Source organism: Leguminivora glycinivorella, chromosome 15 (genome assembly GCF_023078275.1).
Source record: "Leguminivora glycinivorella isolate SPB_JAAS2020 chromosome 15, LegGlyc_1.1, whole genome shotgun sequence".
In the NCBI taxonomy this organism is placed as follows: Eukaryota; Metazoa; Arthropoda; class Insecta; order Lepidoptera; family Tortricidae; genus Leguminivora; species Leguminivora glycinivorella.
This window is the reverse complement of record NC_062985.1, coordinates 14639895-14645710: the sequence shown is the minus strand read 5'-3', so window position 1 is coordinate 14645710 and position 5816 is coordinate 14639895. Positions and strand designations below refer to the sequence as shown.

General features: G+C 35.3%; 1 non-coding gene across 1 annotated transcript; it reads right to left on the bottom strand.

The window, feature by feature from the left end:
• Window positions 1–5103: 5103 nt before the first annotated feature.
• On the bottom strand, window positions 5104–5175 carry Trnat-ggu. Its single transcript has one exon. It is a non-coding gene; the product is annotated as a tRNA-Thr (tRNA).
• Between the last annotated feature and the right edge of the window lie 641 nt (window positions 5176–5816).

The following is a 5816-nucleotide window of genomic DNA, read 5'->3' as shown; positions in this document are numbered from 1 at the left end:
CCATCTCCTGTTAAAAAATCACTTCAATTCGTCGCTCCGTTTTGCCGGGAAAGACGGACAAACAAACAGACACACACACTTTCCCATTTATAATATCAGCATGGAAGTATGGATTGTGTCGTGCCACCCAAACAAGCATATAATTTTCTTGCTGTTCCGAGGTACATATATTTTTTCTTATATTTTTTTTCATAAACGTAGTTTTATATATCTTTGGAACATCATTTAGAAGATATACTCATATAGCCTTTGAAGGCTAGGACTCCGCAAAGGTAATATTTATTTTGAGGCCTCTAGATACGATTTGGATGAGATATTTTCCCGTCACGAATAAAAACGTCACTTATTATCCGTTAAATATCGTATCTGAGCATTTCTTTTTTTTTACCATTTTTTTTATTTTGATTTTTTTAGGGAATTTTAGGTCAATTGTACTCGAAATCACGAGTACTTTCAATCTCACTGGGAGACAAAAAGTGTCCCAGAATTTCCATACATTTTTGTTACTTTCCTCTTTTGTTAGTTTGTTACCCGACAGAACATGGTAACAAAATAAGAAAAAATCGTATGGGACAATTTTTTTAACTACTAGGATTGAAAACGCTAGTGATTCTGAGTAGAAATAGCATTTTTTTTTTTCAAAAATATCACATTTCATAAAAGTGGCGAAAAAAAAAAGAAATGCTCATCTAAACATGCTAAACCAAACATCTGGCTCATCTTGTCTGGAAGTTTTAACCGGACCGTAGGTGTGTCTTTTGCCCTGGAGGCTACAGGCGATTGAAAACAGTAGCGCCCAGAGTGAAAATCCGATATTCTAGTACTTGGCCGAGCTTCCTGTTAAATGACTTGAAACGTTGTTCTAGGCTGCTAAAAACACTTCCAAAGTGCTGAAAATGTCGCCCGAAATTTTGTAGCCTGGCTGTATGTAAGTGACTAACACTTTGAGATTCTAATTGAACAGAAAAATGCAGTCTGAAAGTTACGACTTTGCTGTTTTCTTATGAGGTAAATTACATACATGTACTATCAGATGACGTAACGATAATTAAGCATAAAATCTGTCTAAAAATTAACTTTTTCACGTTCTAAATGTAGATTGTCACTTAAAGTTTATGTAATTAACACAAAAACAGTGTTTTTATTGAAATTTCATGTTTAATTATCATCACAAAACTGACAGCGAGTAAATTTTTGTTAACAACTTTTGCTAATTTTGAGTCCCAAATTCTGAAAATGCCCATAAACCTGTATTCCCAAGTAATGTAGGTGTAGGCAGAGCATATGAAACTGCTAAAGTTGCCAATTGGCAGTTAAGGGGTTGAAAGAAAATGAAATTGTGATATTCCAGTAACAGGTTGCAGCCCATCGACCACGCCACAACCCATAACCCTCAGTCGACTTCTACGACACCCACGGGAGGAAAGGGGGTGGTGAAATTCATAAAACGATACGATACAGGTCAATTCTCCATACAAACGCTCTCGACTATTTCCTCCCTGGTTTTTGAAGATAGAGCAATAATTTTTTCAACACAGATTATTATTATTTTTATCTGTGTCGGACCGTTTTGATTTTTTTGCTATTTTTATTTGAAAAGACGCTAGAGCTAATCAAAAATTTCTAAAAACGGCCTTTTTCAATATGGCTCAAAAAAAGGTGTAATACTCAAGATCGGTAACAATTAGCCAAAAAATGTAAACGGTCCGATACAGATTATATCATTGTTATTCAGATTCTCAAATTTAGTTCCGTTTAAACACATAAGTTTTGAAGGAGGAAACAGTCGAGAGCGGAACCTCGATTTTAAAGATTTTTTCGCAATATCTTTTAACTGAGTTGTTCTTAATGGATATTTTTTTTTTCGATAAATCTAGTTAATAACACTAGTATATTTAACTGAAATTCCATAATTGAAAGGGGGACTCCTTTCCATTTTCGCTCCCGTAGCGTCTTAGCTACACTGTACTCACGTCGACTACATTACTGCAATTACAGATTTCAAAACAGAACTTCATATTGTACGACATACATTAAGCATGATTGTAACATGTTAGCATTGTAAAAATTCACACTGCAGCCTTTGTATAACTTTCCTTTCCACTCTCACCTCAGTGTTGCTACAAACACACGCTCCAAAACGCTGTTGTTCCGCAAAACTAATATCCCAGTAAGACAAACAAGCGGGGCTAAAAGTTACACGCATCGCTACTGACGTTGTGTTCGAATACTCAGACATAGTTCAAAATGTTGGAATACCGCTAGGGATGAACGTTGAACGTGCTTCCTATCTGACGGTCTAGCGTAAGTTGCGTTCTCTATCCTCGTAGGACGCGGGCCAATTTTTCCGATTTAAAATTTGGTTATTTATTTTTCTGGATCATGGTATGAATTTTATCTCACGCTCAAATTTCCACTGCACACTGTTCGAACCACTCGCTACGGACTTTGTCCAATTTTTAAATATTTCAATGCTCGGGTACCTATTAATTACCTATACCTATCAACACCTTTGTCTTCTTGTAAAGTACTATTGTTACTTTTCCAATTCGTCAATAAAGGTAACCTATGTATGTTTGAGGGAATATAATTTAACATTATTTCTTATTAAAAAACCTGCTCAAACAAGCCAACATGTATTTCGTCTGCTTTAATTTAACATTAAAGTAGATAACTTATAAGTCTAATAAGTAAGAAAACAAATGCCACCCAATATTTCAGTCTGTTTTTCTCATTTAGACATTGTTTTCTACTTGTGATAAATAGGTAAACAAATGTCGCAAACTCGACGCCAAAACACGTTGCTCTTATTTGACAAAACTCCAGTAACTCAATATCTGTCAGCGAAACTAGAATTTTCACGGCGTAGATGGGAAATAATATAAAATGGAGCCGTACTGACGTTTTATATTTTGTTGCCGGCTCCCTTGGTCTCGGATCAGTTTACGTGGAGTTTTTGATAAGAACCTGATACTCTCTTGCATTCGGAATACTTACTTAGATTTTGCTAAAACTGAGCGATGTCGCATGTTCTAACAAAATATGCATTGGGAAGTTTTAGACAATGGGGCATTCGGTGAAAAATTCTGAATTATGTCACGTTCGAAACTTCGAGGTAAGCATAATCGTATGTGTTATGCGTTATTAAACTCCGTTTCAATCAATATGGACTATTGCTCAAACTAAGCATACTAGCTTGTACTATGGACGCTAGGTGATATACTTATATGGGTATGTAAAATAAATACATAATGAAACTAACCGTAAATCATTTAAAACTTTTAATAAATACATAGTTAGAAAACAACAATGATTCAGGAACAAAATATATTATGTATTTGTATTCATTACATAAATAAATGCCCTGAGTCATGGATGTTTTCTATATATATAAGTATGTATGTATCTATTTAAGTAAGTATGTATATCGTCGCTTAGCACCTATAATACAAGCTTTCCTTAGTTTGGGGCTAAGTTGATCTGTGTAAGGTGTCCCCAATATTTATTTATTTTTATTTTTATTTATTTTTGCTCCAGGATCAATACAATGAGCAACCAGATTACAAATTTCAATCGAAGGTATTTAAAAAATAGATTTCAACGTGAGGTTTCCGAATAATGAAAACAAAGGCCCGAAATTAAATAATTGCCCCCCTAGCGCTGACTGGCAGTATAATGTCGGAAAAACAAGTCCACAGATAACTCGATAATAACCAGTGCCGTTTTAAACTACCTGGCCGCTGCGACCAGGTAACTAAATCTCCTGTAAATTTGGCTAACCTTCGAGACCGCTGCAAGCCTAATGAACTTATCCGTATCAACCTCCAGGCACTTATTCAGCGGCAGATACAGACCACTTACTAGGTGGACCACAAATAGAAGATGGTCTTGTTTACTTAAGCGCCATAGTACCTGGGCTACCGGTACCGGGATGGGCTATTATAAAGAAAACCCCATTACCCGGGACCTAAGACGGGCTAGCTCGAAAACCCCCACATAACAAATTTCAGCCAAAGCGTTAGAGCTATTTCCGAGATCGCCGGTATATATATAAATAAATATAGAAGACTTGCTTGTTTAAAGACATTAATAAGATAAGATTTGCACGCTATCAACGCTCATGTCATTTATGGAAATTTCCATATTCGATAGGGTCACATCGCGAGAATGTCTTGAAAATTGCATCCTGTCCGACGATCTTGCACTTTTTTCTCTCTCGCGTGCCCATGAAGCTGTATTGGCACGAGACGAACGATAATTAAATTACGAGTACATCATTCAGATAACTTTCTGAGGTCGGTAATGTCGGTAATGTCGGTAATACGTTAAACCCTTGAATAGATGTTTTTTTTTTCTTTTAACGAGAAATTAATATAATTATGTGATACTGATAGGCAATGGATTTCTGACTCTAGGAAAAATAATAATTTATAACGATTTTAATACTACGAGTAGATCAGTGTTAGAAGTTAAATAGGCTACATTTTATTTACATAAATATATCATTATTTGTAAAATATATATGAAAAGTTTTACTACTATTATTTATACGAGTAGAAAGGTACACTATTTGTGAAACCCCTATAATAAAATGGTAAAAAAATAAAATTACTAACTGAAAAAATCTGCCTAAATCATAATTATGCTAAAAACCGCCATCATCCAGTCTTTTCACACTTTTCCGCCATTTTATTTGGTTGGAAAAAAATATTTTAATTAGTTATTTGGATGTAGGAATCAAGGAAAAGTAAATAAAAAATCCAGCTTATATTTTGACTAGTTTATTTAAAAAAATATACATAGTAGCCATGTGGCAACATCATGCATTTAAGAAATTATAATACGGAGTCTATAGGAGGAAGCTGTCAGCAGCTCATTAGGCCGGTTCGTCCGACATATTTTATACAAGCCGGCCCGAACCAAATTAGTAGCTCCTCGTAAATTGAAACAAGACTTTACAGCCAACTTGGCAGGCTCCAACGGAATATGGGACATGTGAGTAACTTATAAATTGTATAAAACTTAAGTTAATGTTTGGAATGGAAAATATTGAAACTAGAAATAAATGTCATATACAAAGAAAAAGTGACCTAGGCCTCCAAGTGTCCCGAGCTGGAATCGAACCAGCGTCTTCCGTTTACCGGACGGATGCCTAGACCGCTCGGCCATCGGGTCACAAAGGCAAGGGTCGAAAATTCCATGCATCCATATGACAATTTCCGTAGGCTCGTGGCGGCCTGTACAAACTACACTTCGTTGGAAAATATTAATAATATACAATTATTTTTATAAAAAAAATATACAATTGATATAAAAAGAAAACTATAGAGGAGTGCTCCTAAATTAATCAGGACAGTGTCCCTGTAGATAATTTTGAAAATAAAAGACAACGAGTATAGAAATTGTTAAAGTTTTAAGAAAAATAAGTTACAGAAAATGCGCACTCCAAAATTATCTTGAAATTCTCCATAACGACGAACAGTTTCGAGCTTGTGTCCATATTAGATACAAATAACGTCGGAGCTCAAAATTAAATAATAAAAATGTAAGTGGGTTTCGATTATCCATACTAATATTATAAACGCGAAAAAAGTGCGTCTGTTTGTTTGTCCGTCTTCCACGGCGAAATGAAGCGACTAATTGACGTGATTTTTTAAATTGACATATTTGAAGGGATGAAAAGTGCCATAGGCTACTTTTAGGCCTGATTTAGACGGCGTGCGAACTCGCATGCGATTTTAGTTACATTGCTGGCTGTTGAGGGTACATGCAATTTTGCACAGCCATCAAATACCGCAATGTAATAAACCAATGCA